The following is a 25,908-nucleotide window of genomic DNA, read 5'->3' on the forward strand; positions in this document are numbered from 1 at the left end:
GTTTCCTATTTGCAGTAGACGTCGGAATTAGGCTTGTAAAGAACAATAATTCGCACGTTCCCAGAAGCGAGCACTACCTTTGTCGTCGTCGTCGTCGTCGTCGTTGTTAGTGGGGGCTGCTTAGGTGTACTTCGGTTATTGTTTTGGGTGATGGGAGTGTGGAAGTTGTATTGTCTGTGACTTTATACATTTTATGCTTCAGAATTATGAGTGGAAGAAACTTAAGCATCCTGTGAGTTGATATATCACATCCCCGCTGCCAGAATGTAGCAACTCTGCCAAACTGCAAGACAAAAACAACATAAAACTGTTTAGTTCACAATTTTCCCTTGGATTTGCAGCCTATAGATTTTTCCTAAAAGGATAAAACAAAATGGTTACAAAATACAGTTTATATAGCTTACATATTTTATAACCATTTCTGTATAAAATAGCCCTCTGGTTACTGCATTTATATGGTTGAAGAGTTTGCAAAGGTGACTATCAAATGAGAGAGTATGTGTAAATTACTTAGCACAAGGCTCACACATAGCAGGGATTATGATAAAGGGAAGCTGTTGTTCCATTTATTAAGAAGAACAAATAAATTAGGGAGTAAGTGCCACAGCCCTATACCAGGGCGGTACAGGAGCGGCCGGCAAAATGCCGGGCCGTTGCTTTAGTGGAAACATTACAGGGCGAGCGTCTGCTACGCCTCCCTAGCTGCTGGTCGGGGCCTGAGAAACAGCTTAGGTTTTTACCCTTCAATAGACATGCAGACCACAGTTCAGTAATGAACCATTAATACCGTCTGAGAATAGCAAATTCGTATTTTTCTATTTTGTTTAATTTGGATTAAATCTTCAGTGTAAATTTTAAAGAATACTTCTGCGGGCACCTTTCTCTGGGATCAACTTAGTGTCTAGTTTCTTTGATGGCCTCAGAGCAATAGAGCATCTGACGGCCACACTGACATCGAAGCTTCAAGATGCTATTAGACGAAATAGGGCATAACAGGCAAAGATGAGTGGACTAGAGACTGGAATCACCCAACTTTCACCATCTTTTCTTGTTTATATTTCTTCCTCTTCCTAGTAGCCATAGCTTCCTTAAATTATTAAGCAGGCTCTCTTGTTCGGACCAATTTAGATTGCAATCATTCATCAGATCAATTTCTCTGTCTCTGTCTTTGTCTCTTTTCCTTCCTTCCTTCCTTCCTTCCTTCCTTCCTTCCTTCCTTCCTTCCTTCCTTCCTTCCTTCCTTCTTTCTTTCTTTCTTTCTTTCTTTTTTTTCTCCTTCTCCTTCCTCCTTTCCTCTCTTTCTTCTCTCCCTTCCTCCCTACTCCCCTTTTTATTCTTGGCACCTAATGCCTTTCTAGTTACCATATTCTATTCAGTTTAGGTCCAAACATCAGAAGCACTTAACTTCTTAGTTTTTATTATGGGCCAAATTGTGCCCTCCACCCTCCCCTCCCCCCCATTCCTATATTGAAGACCTAACCCCCAGTACCTCAAAAGGTAACTTATTTGGAGATTGGGTCTTTCAAAAGGTAGTGAAGGTTAAATGAGGTCTTTGGGGTGGGTCCTAATCTGATGACTGTTGTCCTTATAAGAAGAAATTTGGGCACAGACAGGTACAGAGGAAAGACCGCGTGAGGACACAGTGAGAAGCCGGATACCTACAAGCCAAGAAGAAAGCCCCCAGGAGGAATCAGCCCTGCCAACGCCTCAATCTTGGACGTCCAGCTTCCAGACCGTGAGACAGAGATTTTCTGTTGTTTAAGCCGCCCAGTCTGTGGTGCTTGGTTACAACAGCCTAGGAGACTAACATATCCTCTTCGATGCTTCTTTTTTTATTTTTAACGTGGACTATTTCTAGAATGTGCGCCTCATCCTTGCGCAGGAGCCATGTTAACCTTCTCAGCATCGTTCTGATTTCAGTGTGTGTGCTGCTCAATGAGTGCTCCCCTTAGATTCTCCAACCTCCGAATGTACCAGTTTTTTTGTTTGTTTGTTTTTAAATTGGCTGTCCTGGACTCCGGGTCTCACCCTGCCATTGCTGCCCTGCACCGTGGCGACTGACCGCTTTGGCCCGAGCGGGAGAGACAATGGGTCACAGCATTTCTGAACAGCTTCACGCGCACCTGACAGGCACAGCACACTCATTTTACTGTTTAACGTCACTGCGCGTGTATCAGCACGATCAGGAGACGGGACACACTTAAAACTGGGGTGGTGCGTCGGGCGGCGAAGGAAGGAGACCACGGCCGGAGAGAACATTTTGGTCTAAAACATTCGCTTCCGATTCTGCTGGCACAGCTTTTCTCCCTCAAGACGATGGACACGTGTCTACGGAGCTCATTAAAATTTCCGTGTTTGGGTGAAAATATCGAAATACTGTAGATGGCAGCATGACACCAGGCATGATTATTTTAGAGCAAAACCACCGTATCATTGTCCCACTTTACTTTTTCCCCCCTTTTTTCTTTTTTCCTCATGGGCAAGTTACTGGAACCTTAAAAAAAAATGATTATTTATGGTGAAAACTTGGAAAAGCAATTATGCCTGTTTTTCAAGTTCACTTCCATGGCCTGCGCCACTGAGTGCCAATCGGCAACATCCCCTTGAAAAGCCCCTGGGCAAACACTTTGTTATTCTAGCTACCCGCTTGGAGAATCCCAGCATTGGATTTAAACATATTTTGAAATTAAGCCTCAGAGATATTCCCAACCTTCTTTCAAGTTCCTAAAGATAAATTTCCCAAATGATGGCAAAGACGTAATTATTCTCAGAACTCAGGGCAACAAAAGGCAGACTGAGCTTTTAGACAGAGGCAAAGGCATTATTCTGTAATGGGCGTACAGACACAGTTCCATTTACCCCTACTTATTTTCTAATCAGAACAAATAGTTGTTTCAGGGAACTCTAAGAATGACCCTTTTTTGTTTGTTTGTTTGTTTGTTTTTCTATCCCCCCCCCCCCCAACAAAATCTGAAATTCCAAACCAGGAGTTAGCAAACTTTCTGTTATAGGTCCAGATAGCAAATATTTTCAGCTCTTTGGGCCACATAGTCTGTATCTCAACTACTTTACTCTGCAGTTGTTCCCTGAATGCAGTCACAGGCAATACTTATGCAACAACCCTTTATTTACAAAAGTGGGCAGGCAGATTTGCCTGTGGGCAATAGTTTGCCAACACTTGCTCTAGACTGGACTTGCTGTCTCTATGAAGAAAACTATTTCTGCATTAGATTTGAATTCTATAGACATTTTGCCTACCCTTGTTTTCTTCTTCTTCTTAAAAGCTGCTACTTTCTACATATGTTTCAACCATGATCTTGTGTTATGTTTTTTTGTAGTTAAAATGTCAGGTTGGATGGAGTCGAGAACTGACTCTTGAGCTCAATGTTGGAGATGAGTCTAACCATTATGTTGGCCTGGGCACGTCTCATTTTTTTCTTATTTCTTTACATAGCACCATCTGGTTTGGGCTCAGTCTTAGGAATAAGGATTAGGACTTGAGATTGTGTTTGGCACTGGTCCAGTAAGTATGAAGGTAATGGAGCAAATGCTTTTCAGGTACCTCGTAGGTGAAGTATGTGCCTGTTAACGGAACAACCAGCTTAGGGAATAAATTACATTTGTAATTATAGTAGAGGTCATGTACGTATACTTTTATGAACAGTTCCCTGTGTATTACAAAATACATTAAATAGTCCTCAGAAAGGCTATGCATTTATTAATAGGCAGGTTCCACAGGTGCTAATCCAAACACTGTTCACTTAGGGCCACTTGCCAATGTCGTAGCTCTGGCTGAAGATGGCCCAGATATGGATAATGCTGATGAGTTTGTGGAAATTGGCAAATACGAGCTTCCCAAGGTGACTTCAGGCCAACCTGAGCCCCGGGTGATCCTAGGCTCTTTTGCTTCTTGAAGAAATTCCCTCAGAGGATTGACCTGACAGGTTATTTTTCACCTATCTAGACTGGGGCAGACCCCAGAAAAATAAAGCAAATCATCTCCAGGAATTCACCCTGGCAAACTTCTGGGGCAGGCAACGATGGAAGGATGCTTTTCACAGCTTCTGGCCTCACTTCATATTTAAGCTCCTAAGAACATTATAGGAATGAAACTGAGGCTGGTTAAAGATACCCCTTCTCTCACACAAAACCCCCTCAAACTACACTTTGTATGAACATACTTGACATGAATAAATTTATGAATAAACCTATCATCTGTATGTGGACTATGATCCCCATTGACTGAAAAGGAAGCAGAAATCTGTGGTCGATCTTCAAATATTGACGTGGACTCATTTAAATTCCAGCTCTCGTTGGGAAGTAAAGGCATGCCAGAGGTTTACATGTACAATCAAGGACTTTGTCTGTTTTCGTATTTCTTGACAGTTTGGAAGTCTTATTGCCTAGTCTGGGCTGCAGAAATAGATAAAACTGAACAGAGAAACCTGTTTCAGGAACCAGCCTTGGAAAGTGTGGTTGCAAAGATACAGCTAGACTTTTTGTAGGGGGAGTTTTTATTGTAAATATACTCAAAGGACCGGAAAAGTGAATTCACATGGAAAGCATACATTAGGTTCTTGGAAAGTGTGCTTTCTATAGACGGGCTGCGGAAAAGCGTAGCAAGAGAATTCTCCTGGGAAGACCCGAGAATTTGCTCAAGGCGTTGGGACGAAAAGTACTGCTAGCTTGTTTTAATTAATGGCTGAAACTGGATGAAAAGAGGAAAAAATTTAACAGATGATACAAAGTGGACCGTTTCTTATGCTTCGTGTAGTTTTTTTTGGGGGGAAACACTTTCCATTTCCACCCTTATTTGGCCAACTTTGAATGTGTGTTTTCACTATGTACCTAAACATCTTTCCTCGCTCCTAGAACGTGCTAGGCAGTACTGTAGCCACTTGCTCTGTGTTACTGTTAAGTACTTAAAACATGGCTACTGTGGCTGAGGAACTGAGTTGTTAATTTTATTGAATTTCAGGTACTTTAAATTTAAATAACCACATGTGGCTAGTGGCCACCTCATTGGGGCAGCACAGATATAGAATATTCGCATTATCAAAAAACGTTTTGTTTACACAGCCTCTGTTCTAGAGTGTGACAGATCAAATTTTTGCTTACAGAATTATTTTCAATATCATAGAGTTAGTTTTCATCCAACTGAGAATGTTTAAAAAAGAATGCTATGACAAATGGCCAACAAATAATATGAAAAGGTGCTCAACATCCCTAGCTATTAGGGAAATGCAAATCAACACACAATGAGATACCATCTCATACCTATTAGAATGGCTATAATCAACAGGACAAGTAATAACAAATGTTGGAGAGGATGGGGAGAAAAAGGAACCCTCATACACTGCTGGTGGAATTACAAATTGTACAGCCACTATGGAAAACAGTATGGAGGTTCCTCACAAACCTAAGAATTGATCTATCATATGATACAGCAATCCCTTTATTGGATATTTACCCAAAGACTGGGAAACTCATATCCCAAAAAATATTTGTACACCAGTGTTCATAGCAGCATTATTCACAGTGGCCAGGACGTAGAAGCAACTGAAGTGTCCTATGATTGATGATTGGCCAAAGAAGCTGTGCTACATATATACAATGGAGTATTACTCAGTCATAAGAAGAGATGACATACTGCCATTTGTGGCAACATAGATGGCCCTCGAGATAATCATGCTAAGCGAAATAAGTCAGTCAGAAATAATTGAAAATTACATGATATCACTTATGTGTGGGATATAAATCTAAAAGCAACAAATGAGCGGGACAAACAAATAGAGGCTCATGGACATGGACAATGGACTAGTGGTTACCAGAGGGCAGGGGGAGGGGGAGGAAGGGAGAGGTAGATGGGGTAAAAGGAGGTCAAATATAGGGAGGGTAGGAGAAGGTGAAGTGGGTAAAGGGGATCAAATATATGGTAGCTGAAGGAAACTGGGCTTTGAGTGGTCGACATACAATAGGATATATAGATGTCAAATTATAATGTACACCTGAAAATTATAGAATCGTATTAACCAATGTTAATACTTAAATAAACTTAAAAAATTATATAATCGTATTAACCAATGTTAATACTTAAATAAACTTAAAAAAAAAGAATGCTGTGAAGAAGACAATTCCCATTTTCTTCAGACCTCATTAGTGCGTGCTCAAAACTTTCTCCTGCCACTCCCTGCCTCTGTTCTGAGTAATTCTGTTTATTTTTATGTGTAACATTTTATATTTAGGTCTTTTTAATGTAGTTAAATATAATTTGATTAGTTGTGCTTGAAATGTCCTCACTAATCTTTAGTGTAATAACTGAGTGGCCAATTCCATATGCTCCTTCGGAGAAGGGAACCTGTTTTCTTTATTTGTGGCAAACAGGAAAATGCTGTAGTTTAGCAATAGAAGATTAAGAGGGAGGAGGCTTTTTAGATCTTCAAAATGGAGTCAGGAATGCCCATGTCAGATTATCTTGCTGCTCTTTGTAATTTCTCAAGAGGATATCTGTGAATATCTGATTTAGGCTTTTCTGTGTGTGTGTCTCACTTGAAGTACACATTAGCTTCAGGAGAAAGAGGCCTTCATTTTTTAGTCATGGTTTATAACCTAGTATAAATATATTTCAGGTTGTAGCTAATGATCTCAGAATAGTCATACACCATCAAAATGGTCAAAATGGCCATGAATTCTATCTGGAAGAATAATTTGAAAGCAAAATTCATTAAAATTACTAGGAAGATGGCTCCTGGAGGGCACCAGGGCTGTCTGTTTTGTCCCCACTGTAAACCCAAGTGTCCCCAAAGTGCCTGTGTTGTCTGTCGTTGGCTTCTATTGCACAAAAATACATTTAAATGTGAGAGTTAGCTTGTGTACAGTTGTGGGGTGAGAAATGCTATAAATGCAGAAATGTTGGGAGCCAGGGCCATCTCTGGATGACTTTTCTAGGCCTTACAGTGTTGGGGCCTGGAGAATCAGGTTGTGACTCAGGTTAAACGGCCCCAAGAACAAGGAGCCTGGCCCCTGGCTTCTCCGTGTGGCCATTTCCTGTGTTTGAGAAAGAATTCTGAAAGGCAGACTCAAGTATCAGAGGTGACTGGAAGATTTAACTGTTCCTGTTGGGATTTACCCTTTAAAAAGATGCTCGACTTTCTGATGGATGTCAGGAGGAAGGCAGAGAGAGAGGGAGTCATCCCCAGGTCCACACGAGCACCCCGTTTCCCATTCCTTTCCCTTTATCGCGTCTCATCCTTACATTATCAGAAAAATACATCAGCAACATTGTGCCCTGCTCAAAAGATTGCCAACATCGTCTCTAAATAATAACGATCAACATATTTAATGGACTTCAGCTGTCTTTTTGGATGATTCGGCAACAAATTTAACTGAAAAAGAGTCAGATTTTAAAAAAGAAACACAGCTCTATTGCTTAAATGTGAAAATAATACAGACCACCGGCTAGGCTAATGGTTTTTTGAAAAAGAAAGTTAAACATGTCCATTGCTACTCCAATAACACGTACATAAATGGAAGGTGACGAAAAAGATTAATGCGTAAAAAGAGTCGCAAATTTGCCAGCAAGTTATTGCTATTCTGAGCTGTCTACCTGCAACGATTATCTGGATGTCATCTGACGAGGCTAAAACACAACCCTCGAACCCTCCAATAACGCTGTCCCCGCCTAAGTACAAACACACTGCAGTTCGCTCCTCCACGGCTCTTCAACCTGCTCTCGACTGTGTTTCTCCCTGATAAAGATTCTTCCCTTTGCGTTTCTCTCGTCCTTCTTGGATGCTGGGTATATATTATTGGCCAGACTCCAATCAGCAATGGAAACTTCTGAGAGTTTTGGCAGACTCGGCTGGTGAAATTATGCAGAGCCTGGTAAATTTAGCCCATTTAGCTGAGCTGTGAGAGTAGTAAAGTGATGTATGTGAAGGTACCATTTTGTACAGCGGTTGAGAGTCCTTAAAAGAAATATACATCCCTAGGAGCTTTCATTCTAAAGTTGGTGCGTATTTCCAAGGCAGCCAGGAATCACACAGCAGCTTATCTTTTTTTTTTTTTTTTACTCCCCTTTTTTTACATTCTATGAACTAATTAAGCTCTGAAAAACCATTTAAACACAACTAGGCCATGATTTCAACACTTCTCGAGAATGAAAAAAAAAGAGGCTAAGATTTGAAGTCTTGTTTTCTCTGGCCCTGCCCCCAAAGCCTCAAAAACATTAAATATAAATAAATAAAACTCTGCCGAGGACAGAAAATATTCCCCCCCCCCCCTTTTTCTCTGTTTTGTATTAGCTGGGACTCTTAGCTCCTTCTACTTCAGAATTTGTGGGTGGCCTCTTTGAAACTTCCTCAGCTCCTCGATGTTATATACGAAAGGAGATGAGGACTCCTAGGACTTATTATAAAGATAAAATTTAAGCTCTCAGGAATCTCGAAATATCACTAGGTGACAGGAAACCGATCTGCCCCCGTTTTGACTTTCCCATCTGGACGGGTTTCGGCTTTTATTTCCTTTGCACCTGCCTCCCTCATCCTTCTCTTTGGGAACAAACACAGTCAGCAGGGTTTCTAGAAAGGATATTAACATACTCAGGTTTCTGATTTGGGAACAGCCTCCTTCCCCTGCATGCAGCCCCCTGAAGTGAGGTGTGAAAGCATCCTGGTGTTTTATTGCACTGTTGAGAGGGCGGGAGGCAGAGACAGATTGGGCTTCGGTGAAGGGCAGCAGCCAGCACATCGAAGGGGCTGGGTCTACTTTTAGGGACAGCATGGGCCTGACGTTTACTGCCTGCTCATCGGTATCCTTATCCTGGTAATTAGAGATGGGCTCGCCCTCCAGGTCAACTCGGTTCAGCAAGAACTACTGTAGGTATGACGCACGAACTCTCCAAGCAAGCCTCAGGCAGGCTGTGTGGGGCAGATCGCCCAAAATGGGCCCAGTCCTTCCCCTCTCCTGGTGTCTGTGTCCCCTGGCAACGTGACTGTGCAGTCCCTTCCATCAAAAGGTAGCGTCTGTTTCCCATTGTTTGCCTTTGGGCTGCTCTACTTTGGTCTTTAGAATGTAGTAGAAGTGATGATGAACCGGTGGAGTCTAGGCCTCTGGCTAGAATTCCAAGATGACCCACAGTGGCCCTCACCCTTGGGTAGTCTCCTTGCTTTGACCTTGTTTGTTGCTTGTGACTGCTATGAGTTGTATAGCAGAAGGGATTTTTGAGATTGAAACTTTCCAAATCAGTTGAACTTAAGATAGATTATCCAGGTGGGCCTGAACCGATCCCATGAGCCCTTAAATCTGTGTCTGAAGTCAGAGACTGAGGAAGTGAGGGATCTGAAGCATGAGGCTGATTTGAAGCGAGTGCCCTTGCTGGCGTGGAGGGGGCCTCGTGGTGAGGAGTGTGGGCAGCCACTGGTTGCCGAGAGTGGACTCTGACTGACAGCCAGCCAGCAAGGAGACAGGGACCTCAGTCCGCCAATACCCAGAATGCAATTGGAAGCAGACACCTCCAACCCCACCCCCACCAAGTCTCTAGACAAGAACTCAGTCTAGCTTGTTTTCAGCCTTTTAATGCCCAGAGCAGAGAAGCTAGTCACTGTTGTGCTGAAGTTCTGATTTACAAAATCGTGGGCTAATGATTGATTATTATGTTGAGATGCTAAGTTCATGGGATTTACTGTGCAGAAATAGAAAACTGAGACAGTCTCATAAGACTTGTGCAGTTCTAGTCTCTCTTGGAGCCTTGCCATGGTCATGTGACCATGACAAGACTAGCCTGCTGGTGACTGAGAGACCATATGGAGCCCAACAGAGCCCTCCTGCTGACAGCTGGCTGACTCCAGAAAGTAGAAACACATAACGAACCCACAGTTGATCCCAGATGCGTGAGGAAGCTCTTCCCAGAGTAGAAGCACCCAGCTTATCCTACTCTAGGTTGCTGACCTGCTGAATAGTGAGTGCTGTGCTCTGAATGCTCCGTGTCCTCCAGATGCCGCATTACTTCGTAACCCTCCGCTGGCGTGGTATTAGGAGGTGGGGCCTTTGGGACATGATGAGGGCAGGACCTTCATGAATGAGATCAGTGCGCTAATGCAACAGGCTCCAGAGAGATCCCTCACCCCTTCCGCCACCCGAGGTTATAGCGAAAAGACGGCCATGTATGAACCAGGGAGCACGCACTCATCAGATACCAAAACTGCTGGCGTGGCTTCCCACACCGAATGAGAAAACGGATCTTGCTGGTTTGAAGCCACCCAGTCTGTGGAACTCTGTTACGGTTACCCGAACCGAGTGAGACGACACAGAGCTGCAGAAATGATTGTTATTTGGTCCGTGATGTTTTGGGGCGGCGTGTTACACAGCGCTATCTAATTAACACAGTATCTATCTTCATGAGCAGGCACCGCACTTTTGATGTCCTTACTTCATTAATGCTCACGTGTACATTATCGCACTAGAAAGAACGGAACTGACTGTGCTGAAAATTCGAAGCTTTTCCCTGCCTAGGGATGAGACCTTATTTCGGCGAGGTCCGCAGGCAGCTGTGGCATGGTTTTGATCAGGAATTTTGCATAGGCTGTATCAAAATTCCTCATTGCCTCTCCGCTTCATGGCAGAAACATAATCAATTTATAAACACTCATTATAACCAGAAGCTCAGGGTAAATTATCGTAACAGCCTGACTTTTCAAAGTTGTTAAGTATGATCGTAAATCGTAAATATGTAAAAAATAAAAGAAAGCCTCGTCTTGCCGCATTTCTGCTTATGGTCAAAAGCAGACAGGCCTTGGCAGGCAACAAATGTAAAAAATGAAAATAAAAAGATTTCAGTGGGATACTCGTGTTGTCAGAGTTAAAGCTGTACAGACCTTTATAAATACAAGCAGTGTGTCTTCACGTGAGAGTCTAAAGTGTCCTCTGTCAGCTCAGAGAGGCCCTTTTGCAAACTTGGGTCTCTTCTTCAGCAGATGACAGGCTATTTTAAGTTCCTTGCATACACAGGCCTTTCAGACAAAGATGTGGGTGCATCAATTTCATTTCAAACTCCTGATATGGATATTAGGGGCCTTGGATTTAGAAATTTCGATTCCTGTAGTAGTTCAGCAAAAGGGAGACTGCTCTAGCATCTAATGTTAATATCTCCTTCAAGAAGCTCTGATGATGGCTCACCTCCATCCCCAAATGAACCAAGACGTGAGAGGAGAGACATCTGAGGATGGGGGTGGCCGTAAGACCGGTGCGAAGGAGGAAACAGTCCTGTGGTAGGGCTGCTCTTGCTGGCGAGGTGAGTAGGGAGAGCGCTGTGGCAGGCGAAGGATAAACAGTGGCTTGCAAAAAAAAAAAAAAAAAAACAACGAGATGACTGTCAAAAGGTCAGACATGGAAAAATGTCTGTGTGTGAAAAGACTGGGTGTAGGGAACTTAATTCACAACGTTAATGAGCCGCAGAGGAAAGGAGAACACGAGTAAGGCGGGGACGGAGGGCACGCGTGTTCAGTGCAGCTGCGCAGAGGCCTGTCTGCGCATCATTGGTTCTGCTGATACAGGGATCCGCAGGGGCCCCAGGGAAAGCTAAGTACTGGGTGCTGACAGTACGCGACAGGATGTCAGCTGGAGAGTGCTGTGGACGCTTCTATGAGAAACAGCCAGGGCTACCTAAGAGGGATTCTGCTATGTCCAGGCAAAGGAAGACTGTGCGGTTTGGACAAACACTATTGCTCCTCACTTGTCGGGGGGAGGCAATCAGCAGAGGGGCAAACTGATACCCGTTAGAGCCTCGATCTTGCAAAGTACCTATTCTAGAAGAATCTGGGTATTACCGACAAGCAAAATTTGATCTAGAGGGAGAGATAGGTTTCTGTGAAGCATTCAAGAGAGGGGAATAATGGTTAAGGCTGAGGCCCAGCAAAGTCTGCATTTTTCTAGGACTCTTTCCCTCTGAGGGGTGGGGAATCGCCGAGGATTTGGGCGTCTGTGCCAGCTGTGTGCTAGTCATCCCATCTCTGGGAAACGCCATTCACCCAAACTCCTTTATTCTGACCTGTGGACCCTCTTCAGGTCCCTTTCTACACCCCGCCCCTCAAACCTACAGCTTTCTTTTGTTCTTAGCAAGGTACATCAGCTTAGTGGACTGGATCCCAGAGAGAGACGCACAGGTGTGTCCTTGATCCAGAGTCTTCTGCCTTTGCGAGTCCCCTTTACATGGACAGCCCCTCCTCAGAGACCTCATATGACCTCGAACATCCCTTACATGGGCACTCATTGCATTGTCTTTGGGAGTCCACTTGTTTTCCTCCCAGACTGCATCCTGTGCTCCTGGCATACACATCAGTCCTCTGTTTTATTCCTCTCTGACCCCCAGCGCAAATCACGCCGCCTGGCACGCAACGGGCACTCGAACCTCCACTGAATAAAAGAGACTAAATATGAGAGCACACATATGACGATACTTTGGTTAAAATAATGTTTTTTGGCCATTTCTTTTTTTTTTAATGGATGCAAAATCTTGAAGAAATGAAGGTCCTTAGGCATTATTTTTTTTTTTTTTTGTGGCATGTAGGGCTAGAAATAGCACCTGTACAGACCCTGTACTTGAAAGGCTAAGTGTCACCATCTATATCAGAGAACAAAAGGCCAGGAGCGACTGGGTGGTCAGTGAAAGTAAGGATCTTGTTTCAAGGTCAAAGCAGTGCTCTTGCAACCGGTTGTGTTATCAGGAGTGACACGTCCCACCCGCGCACTCTGGACAGGCCCTTGGCTGTCACCGGCTCCGCCCGGGCCGCCAGCTGTCGGCTAGTCTCTGGGCCGGAAGTACCCAGCCTCACGGTCCTGCAGTGTGTTCTGCAGCGTTACTGGAAATCCAGCAGTTGACTCCAGTAACTTCTTGTTTCCAGGCCAGGTGTGTCTTTTATTCTCTTGCAGAGCTATTGTTTCATTACTGTCATAAAACTTTAGATTTAGGGGACACTTAAGGGCATGGAAGGGATAATTTAGTCCCATTCCTGAAATGAGATATTTTCACTGGCAAGTCTAAGTGTTGTCATCGAATAATTGTTTCCAAGCAGATCCTGAGAATGGGAAAGTGTAATTGGAATACAGAGTATGGAAGGTTTTCGGGGATTAGGTATTTATAGATTTTGGCTCTGTCACGTAGTATCTGTGTGATCTTGTGTTATTCGATCTGTCCAAGCTTCCGTTTCTTCCTATATAAAGTGGGCATTGTAATGTAAACAGGGAATCGTGAGCATCGGGAACTGCTCATTCCTTACTCTTGATGTTTCTTTCCATTGGGAAGAACCTTTTCTTCTCCTTTTCTCTTCTTCCCAAGGCTTATAGCTTCTTTCCATTATTCCCTCGCTCATTCAGTTTATTTACCCACTCGGTGGGTGTGAAAGAGCATGTGCCGTGCACCCCGTCCTCTGTGATTCCTCCTGGGGGCAATCTGCATACAGGGAGCAGGGACCTTTTATCAGCAGGGATGAGAAAGGAGATGCCCACTGCCCTCTCCCAGAATTGCCTGACTTCTCTGTCACGGTGGGCTGGTTCTGAGAAAGTTTCCTATAGCCCCTGGCTCCTGGTAGCTATGTCCTGTGTAGTCTCCCCTTCCTGGAGTGTGGGCTGGACCTAGTGACTCGCTTCCAACATACAAAATACAGTAGCTGTGGTGGGATATCATTTCTGAGGTTAGGTTACATAAAGACTGTGAAGTCTGTCTCTCTGGCCCTCTCTTTTCCTGTCTCATGGAGCCCTTGCTCTGGAGGGAAGCAAGCTGCTGTGTTAGGAGAAGTCCTATAGAGAGGTCCACACAGCAAGGAGTTAATGTCTCTGGCCAACAGCCAGCAAGGAACTAGGCCCTGAGTCCAACAGCCTGTGTGAAGTCAATTCCCGTCAACCATTGGTGAGTCTGGAAGCCAGTCTGCTCCCAGTTGAGCCTGTAGATGACCACAGCTGGTGGTGGTCACTGTGATTATAGCCTCTTTAGAGACCCTAAGCCAGAGGACCCAGCTATGGTGTGCCCAGATTCCTGATCCGCATAGACTGTGAGATAACAAATGTTTGTTGTTTTAAGCTGCTAAGTTTGGGGGTTGTTTGTTACACAGCAGTAAGTAACAAATACACTGGTCGGGTCTGGCCGACTCCTGCGTTCGGTGTGGGGAAGCCCTTCGTCCCTCAGACGGGTGCGTATTCTCCGGCCGAGCCTGCGTCTGTCAGGATCACAGTTTGCCCCCCACCCTGCACTTTTCTTTTTGTTTTATTTCCCGATTGCTTAATAATTAGAAACCTGGACAAGGGAGATGTGTATTGTTTATCACCTTCCAACCCCTCCAGGAAAAACCTCAACATGAACGCTCTTCAAAGATGTTATTTGTCTTCAAGAATTACCATAGGGATTGCTGCGAGCAAAGTACCAGAGGTCCGGCCTGGCCCGAGTCAGTGTTTTTCCTGTTCCTCTGCTATAATGCTCTTCTCGGCGCTGCTGTAAGACTCCACAGGGGCTGATGCATTTTGAAGTATCTGAGTCTCCAAACGCGATTCACAAACGTTTCCAAGGATACTGTCTTGGCCTTGTCGTTTGCGCCTATCAAAACTTCCCCATTCGAAGCCTAGATCTTAGCAGTGGAAATCTCAGGTTCACGTGAAGGTAGCGTGGGAGGGATTTGGGGGTTTGAGCAACTGCCGAATTTCGGAGTCACTTCAGGAGGAGGACGGGCTTTCCCACCTGATCGTAGTGGCGTGCCTGTGTCGCTTTGGGGAGAAGCAGGGAGAGGAATGAAGAATACTGTTAAATCGTTGAAGACTTTCCAGAAAGTCTTACCAAGGCTGTAAGCGTTTGGGCACCCTATGCTCTTTCTCTCTTGTTCTTTCTCACTTCAGTGAATTTAGATGGGTAGGCACTTATTGCCAGAGCATCAGCCACTCCTGGTCGTTTTTCAGACATGGCCTAGGAGAAGACACTGTACGAATAGCTTCTCCCCGGGAGTCACAGCTTCTTGGAAGGTGAAGAGTGGGCGCTGCTTGACTCCTCTGGAGTCTGTGTCCTGGCTGCTTGACGAGGTTAAAATATGTGGTCGCAATTTCTTCCCTTGCGTCTGATTTCAGATTCTGTTTTCCCCTCCTCCCCCAAAGTTAAAAACAGGAAAATAGTATTTGGATTTTTTAAAAATACAACAGATCAATTCCTGCTTGTGGTTTGACCCTGGAGCCTGGCATGGAGAGCAGTTCTGACAGATATTTTTTGGAAATCATTAGACTCAACAAAATTCAAGCTAGCCCATGTCATTGGGGTTATATCCATTTTTTTTTTTTTGAAATCTCATACTTCTCCACTCCCTGTGATCTCTGGCCTTTAATCCTGTTGTCTACATTATGAACATAGGAAAAAATATGTATTTGCCCACTGAAAATATACTTCGAGTTCTTTCATCTTCTTAGATTTCCGGGCAAACGTAACTTCTTGAGAAGGAAAGAGAAGCACAGTCAATAAATGTCCAGCCCTTTAAGGAGGCCCAATGGTTTTTTAAAAAAAAAAAAAATCCCAATTTCTGCTACCCTCCTCTCTCAATTTCCTTTGGGCCTACCTGAGAAATATATTTATTTTCATATCTGCATCAGATTAACTAAAGTAATCAAAAGTCATACATGATAATTATTTTTAAAAAGGGTTTTATTTTAGGAGACATTATATCATTTTAATGTAAAGTTAGTACGTGATATGTCTACATAGTTAATTTGTAAAGCTACCCAACATTTAATTAGGGCACTGTATTAGTTTCTTATTGCTACTGTAATAAATATCACAAACTATGTGTTGAAAATAACACAAAATTTTTATCCTACAGTCCTAGAGGTTAAACGTCTGAAATGGGTCTCGCAGGACCGAAATGAAGGCGCCCGCAGGACCGCGAAGACACGAGGGGCCGTGCCTGACTTCTCGCCTTGCCTTTCGCAGTGTCGAGAGGCCGTCTGCATTCCTTCGCTCGTGTTTGTCAGCACATTCTGACCTCACGCTTCCTTCTTCCACTTTTAAGGACCCTTGTGGTTATATTAGGTCCACTCAGATAACCCAGGAAAACCTCCCTCTCAAGGTCATTAATTTAACCATATCTGCAAAGTCTTTTTTTTTTTTTTTTTTTGTCATGAAGAGGAACATATTCACAGATTCCAAGGATGAGAATGTGGATATCTTTGGGGAGAGAGGTCATTATTCTCTTCGCCATAGGCCTTTTCAGAAGAACTCTTACTTTGGTGTCAGGATGTAAAATGGTCCCAAACTGTTTCTTTCTGATCATTGGTATCAAGGCCAGGATGAGACGAAAGACTATAGTGGTTTTCATTAACATCGCTATTGTTTAGAAAAGATACAACACGTTTTTATTGCTATTCTCTTTTGAATTCCCAGATAAAATTTTGGTAATTCAACTCTAACTGAGACCATTTTGGTGTGCCAACTTGCCCTCCTATAGAAGGAATCACTATGAATTCAATAAGTAAACCGTTCAGTAAAGAAATCATAAGTTTAGGTACCAACCGGTTTAGACTGCCTGAAACCACACACCTCGCTCTAACTAAACAGCTGCGAACCATTTTACGTTATTATATATATGCACACACACAACGTATGAGATAAAGGCATTTTTAACATCCACGTGAATCTAAACCAATCACTGAAAACTTACACAAAGTCAAGAAGACCTGCCAGGCTGTTCTTTTTCATTTATCTACCTGTGGATTTTATTTAATTTCCTGATGTATTTCCAGTGGGACGAGATCCTGATGACCTGTTTGTATTTCTTCTGCCATAACGCATGTTACAGATCTTTAACGATGGCCACTTCATACGCCGCCCCTGTCTCCATGGATTCCTCACTGTTCCTTCTAAATTTTCATATGTTTCCTGCCACCCCCCTCCGCCTGTTACATGAACATCACTAAAATTGTTCTCTCTACTTTTTCCTGAATATCCTTGGTGATTTCCAGCATCTCTATTTTTGTCACCTTATTGCCTAGAAGATGACCCTCTTTTCTTCTCCACTAATCTTAAGTCTCAGCCGAAAGCCCAAATCAAATTATTTGGACTCGGTGAATGCTACAGCATCCAGGAGGCACGCTGTTCACTACTAATTTTGAGCAGGTTCTTTTAATTTGTGGCAAGGTGCAACTTTGAAATGTTAACTAACAGATGATTTTGTTCCTGGTAACTGTTGGCCCCCTGTCCCTTCCTTCCTTTCCAGAGCACCAGGGTTTTATTAACTCATCCAAAGGTCGATACAGCCAAAGCAAAAATTTAATGTTCAGTTTTGGGGTTTCAAAAGTCCAGGCTTTGAATTTCAAAGGCTAGGTCAGAAGGACTTGGGAGTCAAAAAGTCTACTTCGACGCCAGTGAATGGTACACGGGGGAGTGTGTGTGTGCATCCCCTGGGGTTTCACAGACTTCCCAGACCAGCTTCCATATCCTCAAACCCCCAATGTTCTCTTTTCTCAATGGATTTGTCTGTACAGACACCTAGAATCTGTAGTGTTCCTTCTTGTTTTCAAACTTGCCCCCTTTCCATTTCCTCCCTGTTATGGTGGAAAAATCCTGAGTGCCAAAGCAAGGAACCCTGCGAAATGCTGATACTGAGAAAGCAGACTGCTCCGACGACTGGCAGACACATCCTCTCACAGCTCAGTTCGTTTCTGAGTCTTCGCTCTAAATAAAATTAAAGATCTACTCGGGATTATTCAAAATAATCTTTAATGACAGAGCACTATGCTATGTTTGGATATAACTCTGAAAAAGTTCAAATAATTGAAGGATATTGCTATAAAAAAACCTATTTTTTTCATTACTTTAAAAAAAAAGTTCTTTCAGTGCTACTTACTAAAATGAAAAATAACATTAATGCTGACCTCTCTCATTCGAGCAACAAGTAATATTCATTTCTGAAAAGATGAACTAATTAGGAAAAATGAACCAGTCCTGTCCATTTTATGAAGAGATAAATTTCAGGTAGAATTTGAATTTTGTGTTTATCAACATTTTAAATATATTTGCATTGTTTTGGTTAATGGTGCACTAAGTGAGAATTATAATGATATCTTGTTAAAAGGAAACTTTAAAAAGAAACTTGAACCTATATATACGATTACAAAAAATTAAAAAATAAATGTCAATTTACATTCTTCTATGCGATTAGTTATGATAGGCTTATTTAGCAAAATTCTTTCAAATATAATATATTATTGTATTAGGATAAAGTTCTCTGGGGAACATGCAATGGAAATAAGACTAAGAAACATTATAAAACAAGTTACATATGTACATTTGTATTTTTAAATTGACAGGTATCAGCTTTCTTTGAAATTTATATTTCATTGGAAACATTTAAAAGAGTGGTATAACAGTTTTGCTTTACACTTTCAATATTTATAATTCACTGGAAGTCACATCTAACAACTACTTAAACTTATGATAAAAAAAAAAGTATAGACGCCAACTTAAAAATATGTCAGGTAGGGGTTACAAAGTCTTTGGGCATTATTTTAGGAAATGGATGAGCAAACAGGGTTGAAGTTCATAAAAATCATCCATACTTATTTAAAAGCTGAATTTCAAATGAAACTAATAAGCTACAGGCCGCAGGAGACGGAGAGCAGTGCTTGAAGAGCAGCAGAGCGTGGACTTGCCTCTGACAGACGGTGGGGTCTGGGCTCGGGAATGACGGAACCTGCCGAGTCCCGAGTCGAGTCCCGTCTGAGTACAGGCAGAACCTAAGCCCTCGCTCTGGTCTGCAGTTCCGGGGAAGCAGGTGAGGGGTGGGTGGGAGCAAGCAGAATGGCGACAGCTGCGGGGAGGAAATGCTTGAGGTTTCCTATTCCTTTCACATGATGCCTCTTAGTGTCCCCTCTGGGTTGTAAGCCCAGCTGCCCACAGTACTTACTCATCTTATTAATGTGCCCTGTTTAGTTTACTTCCCTTCCCTGTCTCCCTTATCCCACCACCCCACTTGATCATCTCCTAAATAAAATTCCTGCACACAAATTCTATCTCAGGATCTGCCTTTGTGGGCATCTAAACCAAGACTTGCACGTTTTCCTAAATAGAATAAATCTAATTTCAATTCAATTTAGAATACATTTATTGAATGTATATTAAGTTGGTTCCAGGGACACCCAACAACTATTTATGGATTAATTATTTAAATGGAAGTGCCAGGATTATCATCTGATCCTCTTTCTACTGATTTACATCAAGAGATTTGAGAAAAACTGTCCTTGAAGAAATTAATCTTAAAAGGATAATATGTATAGTCAGAAACTCATCTGTCAAAAGCCAGAAAGCAAATGCAGAGACATAATAAAAGTTGCGTATTTAGTGCAATTCTTATTTGGAATAACTGTGATTTTTCAGTAGACATTTTTTTCCTTATGATATTTGCTGCTGCTCCCTCATGGCAGCCAGGAACCATAAAAGAACCCAATTGTGATGTCTGGTTTTAAAGCAGCAGTTAGGCTTTATTTGTAAGGGCAAATAAGAATCATGTTCTATTCTAGAGTTAATAGGGAATAAGTAAAATGTCCCCCTTAACTTTCATTATAGCTCCTGCAAATGCTAGTAATGCAATTATGTAAATGTCTAGCTGAGGTCTGGTGGACTGACTGCCTTTACTATTTAACTGTAAAGTTATAAAATGTCTAATTTGCATATTACTTTTTTTGGTAGCAGTGGTTTAAAGATTATAAACAAGACTCTGTGTTTTAGAGAAGGGTTTAAAACAGAGGCTTCTGGCTGTGACAATATAGAGTTTTACCCAGTATTTGGCCTTGAGCTTTGAGCAGAGAGGTATGTTTATAACTACAATTAGAGAAGACCAAAACTAGAGAGAAATAGTAAGTGTGTTAATAAGTTATTATCACGTCGAGCCAGAGGGCTTGGAGGGAAAACTGAGTTTCAAACCTCTCCTGGATGGTTCCTCTTACACGTGTGACCTTGATTGAGCAAGTGGTGTCTTCACATTTTTCATTTGAAAAGATAGGGTCCACCTTGGCACTTAGAATCATCACTGAGGCACTGGTGTCAGTTGATTGGCTTTTTGATGCTCAAAATTATGGAATAAATTCTTTCCTCAATGTGATAGTGTTTTAAATAAGGAATTGACTAGGTCAGAAAAAACCCCACAGAATGACAAGGCAGTGCTGGCTGCTTATGTCTGGGCTGGAAAGAAGCTAAATTATCACCTACTGTTTAAAACTCATTCTTTGTGCTAGGCATTGTTCTAGACACTTTACAAAGATGACTTCATTCCATCGTTTCATCAGTCTCGTGAGAGGCGCAGAGTTATCGACATCTTACAGACAGAGAAACTGCCCCCGGTGGTCACGTGGCCAACAATTTAAACTGTAAGTCAAAGAGCAAAGATTCGTAGTGATTTCTTTTAGCAGTTTTTCCTTAATTTTTATTAGATAATTTTATTAATTGATATATAGCTGTCGTATGCATTTTCATTTTATTTTATTGTCGTAAGAACGCTTAACGTGAGATCTAGCTTCTTAAATTTTTAAGTGTACAATACGTTATTGTTGGCTATGGAGATGGTGCTATACAGCAGATCTCTAGAGCTTACTTATCTTGTTTATGTAGAGTTTTATGCCCATTGATCAGTAACTCCTCATTTCTTCCCCGCCAACCCCCGCCAACTATTATTCCTTCCACTCTTTGATTTCTTGAATTTGACTATTTTAGATACCTTATGTATGTAAATGGGATCATGAAACATTTTGACTTTCTGTGACTGGCTTTTTTCACTTAACCAAACGTCCTTAAGGTTTATCCATGTTTTCACATATTGTAGAGTTTCCTTCTTTGCAAAGGCTGAATAATATCTCGTTGTACACACACACACACACACACACAGACGTATATACACACCACATTTTCTTTATTCATTTGTCTGTCATGGACATTTAGATTATTTCCATGTCTTAGCTCTAGCAAACAGTGGTACAATGACTATATCCTTGAGATCTTGATTTCAATTCTTTGAGATAAATGCCCAGGAATGAGATTGCTGGATCATATGGTAATTATATTTTTAAATTTTGAGGAGTCTCCATTCTGTTTTTCATAGTGACTGCATCATTTTTTGCATTCCCACTAATACTCAGTGCGCAACAGTTTTAATTTCTCCACATCTTTGCCAATAGTTGCTATCTTTTTTTTTTTTTTTTTGGATAGTTGTGATATCTCATAGTGGGTTTGATTTGCATTTCTCTTATGATTAGAGATATTGAGCATTTTTTTCACATTCCTGTTGGCTATTTGCATGTCTCCTTTGGAGAAATGTCTATTTAAGTACTTATTTCATTTTTGATTGAGTTAATAGTTATTTTACTATTGTAATATTGCTGTAAAATTTCTAACCACTATGTCTATGTCGTCCTCTTTTTCCACCCGCTTTCTTTTGAAGTGAAGCTCTTGGAAACTCTGTGACACTCCAAGATCTCAGAATAATAAGCAACAGAGAAGAACTAAGAATTCAATCTTTGACTCGCAGGTGAGTGACTCGGTGCTGCACCGCCTGCCACCGGCCCAGGCTTCCGTGTGTAACAGAAGATATTGCGACTGAGATGCAGGTGTGCTGCGACATGGTGACAAATTGTTCTCAGCATTTTAAAATGAAATCTACAAGATCCGTGCAGGTTTCAAAGATGTAAATCCCTTGGGTATAAAAAGTAGTCATGCCACTTTCCTCGGCTCTGCTGGATGCCTTGCTTCCCAGAGAAACCAGCACAGGAATGATTTCAATGTCCACTGGCTGATAAATGGATATAACTCTTATTCTTTAAATGAAAACAACTCACCCAAAGAATTTTCAGATGACTTTTGAAACAAAAACAAATGAACAATTTTATACAGGCAGCCTAGGTAGTTTTGTTTTTATAAATCTCTGTTCTATTCATTTAGCAGTTTCTGCCTTTTCCATCAAATTCTTATTCTTGTCAACTTAGCTTTTTATTGACCTAGAAAAGCTTAGTTCATCTGAAAACATGGGACTTTCCTGTATACTACCTTGTTAAAGTTTTTACTAAAAATTATTCCTAAACTTTGCTGCTCCCTGCATGTCCATGAATGACCACGGAAGTCCCATGGATATTGAGTTTGGGGTTACACATCAATTTCAGTGAATAGGCAAATCTGGGAATAATGAACATTGGCCGTATTCTTCTTTTGACAGCATTTGCATTTTCAGAGATGTTTCCAGTACATGTGGGTGGGCAGTGGGGAAGCAACTGGGTTTCTTCAAACTTCATCACGTGGGCGAATGCTCATTTATGGTGAACTGCTTACTCTCATTCCTGGGGAGCGAACAGCCGAATGTGGGCTTGGTTGGGCAGAGTCAACTACAAGCAGAGCCAGAGAATGAGCAAGACTGCACCTTGGGAAAAGGCAAAAGCAGAGGAGCCCCAAATACAGTGACCCTCAAGTGCAGTGCAGGGGTGGGAGAGAAAGTCAGTGATGAGGAACCCCTCCGAGGCAGCATGGACTCAGCCAGACACCAGCCAGCAGTGAGTTGAAAAGGCTGGGCTCTCCGGAGTTGCCTTTTTCTTTTTTTTTTTTTTTTTCCCGGTAACTGGCTGCTTGGGGCAGAAATAGATTTCTCTAGGAAAAAGGCACAGGGTTTGGGGCCAGGACAGCACATTGGTTCATGCCTAAGCTTGCTGCACACAGCCAGTGCCATATAAGAAAAGCTGGTATTTTCCTCTGCTCTTTTGTCTCATCATTAGTCAAGTTGACTTGGTTTCCTTAATTCTCTGGGACCTCACTCTTTTTCTCTTGCTTCAAGACACTTTTTGTTTGACACAAACAAAAGTATACGTATTGCCGTAAACGATTCTCATTTCATCGAGAAAGCAGCAGCATATTTAAAATATGCAGTGATTCTGTTATTATACAAGTTTATCTGTTACACTGAGCTCTCCCTTGGGTAAATATTCTCAAACAGTTTATTTTCTTTTTCAAAATAAAGCTTGTGTTTAGCCTTTTGTGTATTTCTCAATCCCACGTCTGTATAGACATTCTTGAACCATGTTCGTTCTTTTAACTGAGAATGTTATCTGGTTTCATCGTTTCAACTGGAACAGATTTTTCCTAGTCCTTATTCTACATATAGTTCAGCCTCATCTCATCATCTCTTGCTGCCATATTCCAAAACACTTTCCACTTGTACAGGAAAATGTGTTTATATTTTGAACAAAATCGACAAGCCCTAATGGTCATGTATTTTCCCACCTTATTGCAGCTTTGCAAAAATTAGGAGCGAACATAGGCAAAGAATAGGAAAAAATATCTGAAGTGACATAATATGGTATTGTGAGAAGCCGGATAACAAAGTTGGAAAAGAATGCTAAGAATAAGTTAGAATCTGGATGAGATAAAGCTTAGAAAAATGTTTCTATCATGTAGAAGAACATTTTTGTTGAGGAGGTATCAGGACAATGATATAACAAAAAATTTGGAGTAGAAAAAGGGTCCCACAACTCTTAACACTACCACATCTCATAAATGTCTGCCGTCATTCCCCGGTGTCTCTGTTATTACTGGGTGGTGTTCAGGAGTGTCAGCTCGAGTCAGACAGACTTGAGAATCAATTCCAGGCCTGTCATTACTGACTGAACAAGTCATTTAAGATTCTCTTATCTTCAGTTTTCTTAGCTGTATATGGTCTTAAATAGATAATGCATCTAAAGTGATTAGTAAGATATCTGAGGCAAGTTAACTTAAAAATGATTTTTGTAAACATATATTTTTAAGCCTCTGATGTATGCATTTCATAGAGCTTATGATCTAGCAGGAAGCAGATATCCAAATAAGAGCATAGGTGGATAATGGAAGATGGAGAAGGACAAAACAGGGGAGCATGAAACAGAGAGGTCGGACCTGATCGAGGGGAGCAGGAAAGGTTCCCCAAGAAAGTGAAGTTGTGCTGAGAAGTAAAGGAGGACTGGGATTTAAAGAGATAAAGGAGAAGGAACTGAGAAAGAATATTTATCTATATATCATGTAATGCAGGTTAATGTGGCTTTAAGGTAGCATCACATGACATATTTTTGAATTCATTCCTGAGATGTTTTGTTATACTTATCTCTGTCTTATAGATCTGTACAATCTGGGTTTAGATTACATAGCAGTGAACAAATGGATAAACGAACTTTTGAAATAATTAAAGCAGGAAACCTTTGTGACCTTAGGCTTGAGACAAATGCTGCCATTACTGTTAATATTTGGATGAAAAATCCTCGTTGTAAATGCAACCTCTCGTGCTTTGAAGGGATAGTCTGTAGGAAAAGGAATTGTCAAAATGAATATACTGCCTTGATATGGGCTGTCTTTGTTTCCCATATCACGGCTTGCCAAGGACACATTTCATGCCCAACTGGACTTACACACAAAGCCCCTGTGGTATTGAGAATCACGGGTTTTTGTGGGGAACTGAAGGTTGGTCAGTGTGGCTGGAGCATCGGGGGCGAGTGAGGGAGGTGCGAGAGGTGAGGCCGCATGGGCGGGCAGAGGCCACGTCTCTCTGCCTTCATCGGAAATGCAAGCAGAGCCAATGCAAGACGGAAAGTCCAGGAGGGGAGTGATCCGCCGTGAGAATGGAGTGAAGGGGGCCAGAGTGAACGTTTGCCCTCACTGTCCTTGGAGTGAGAGCTGGTGGTGCCCGTGACTGGGTGGTGACAGAAGAAATGGGGACAAATGGAGAAATTCAGGAGATACTTAGGTTAAATTGGCGAGACTTCGAGGGGCCGGGTATGGCAGATGAGGAAGAGAAAGGGGAGGACGAGTCCTGGTCTTCTGGGTCGGAAACTGACCATGTGGCGACGCCTTTCACTGCCAAGGGCAATGCCGTAAAGTGCCACCCTGGCAGAGCACCTTCGTTCTTATTTACACGCAGGTGTATTTCACAAACCCAAAACCACAATGTACAGCTTGCCTAAAATCTTACTTTTGTTTGTGAAGAAAACATCATATACATATATCTCTGCAAACACATGTACCTGAAAATATCGAATTTGCCTCAATTGGTCTATACTTGTCAACATCTTTATTAGCATATTATGAACTCATGAAATTAAAAAATTTTAAACTATTTTTATTGTTTCTAAAAATCTGTCTTATATGCTTTGCTCATAGGTTTCTAAGCAACTGTAATGTAGTCTCCTGGTCAAACACTGATTTTCTTTCCTTAGAATGAATTTATGCTCTTAGGATTCAGCATCATACTAAAGGCCCCGAGGCTCTTTCCTGTCTCCCCTCCATCATTTCCCCTCTCGCCCCAAGGGTATTGTGTTTTCTTGGTCTTGATTCTGTGGGTCCATCTGCCTTCGAGGTCCTCTAAACACTTCTGCCCCAGGTGAACTTTCATTCATCTTTCAAAGCCTCTTTGAAACATCATCTCCTCTGTGGGGCTTTGCTGGATCCCTGTCAGATTGTTTCTAAACTGCCTGGTTCTGGTGTGAGTTTATATCACAGACAGACTCGAAATAAAGTGAAGTTGTTTGAACTCATATATAAGAGAACATATTGTTGGTTGCCAAATGGGAGGGAGGTTGGGGGACTGGGTGAGAAAGGTGGAGGGATTAAGGTGTACAAATTGCCAGTTATAAAAACAGTCACGGGGTGTGAAGTACAGCCTAGAGAAGGCAATCAGTAATATTGTAAGAACTATGTATGGTGTCAGATGGGTACTGGACCTATTGGGGTGATCACTTCATAAGTTAGATAAACTTCTAATCATTATATTATACACCTGAAACTAATATAATGTTGTATGTCAACTGTAATTGAAAAAATAAAAACAAAAACAAAACTATCCCAATGCTAAAACCCAGAGCTACGGAGTTCAAATTCTCAGCAACCGAAAA

The 25,908-nt window shown here is 42.0% G+C and overlaps 1 long non-coding RNA gene and 1 other non-coding gene across 4 annotated transcripts in view; one reads left to right on the plus strand and one right to left on the minus strand.

The window, feature by feature from the left end:
• Positions 1-25,908, plus strand: part of LOC118601578 — a 134,153-nt gene that overhangs the window by 87,751 nt on the left and 20,494 nt on the right. For 2 of the 3 annotated variants that reach the window (XR_004950324.1, XR_004950325.1), the window contains 2 exons: positions 20,254-20,385; positions 21,453-21,539. This is a non-coding gene — a long non-coding RNA (uncharacterized LOC118601578). Of the gene's footprint in view, positions 1-11,155; positions 11,291-20,253; positions 20,386-21,452; positions 21,540-25,908 lie in introns of all 3 variants that reach the window. The other variant, XR_004950323.1, reaches the window with a different exon arrangement.
• LOC118602330 lies at positions 1,838-1,943 on the minus strand. The gene has a single exon (XR_004950674.1). It is a non-coding gene; the product is annotated as a U6 spliceosomal RNA (small nuclear RNA).

Source organism: Rousettus aegyptiacus, unplaced genomic scaffold (assembly GCF_014176215.1).
Source record: "Rousettus aegyptiacus isolate mRouAeg1 unplaced genomic scaffold, mRouAeg1.p scaffold_m13_p_4, whole genome shotgun sequence".
NCBI classification, from domain to species: domain Eukaryota; kingdom Metazoa; phylum Chordata; class Mammalia; order Chiroptera; family Pteropodidae; genus Rousettus; species Rousettus aegyptiacus.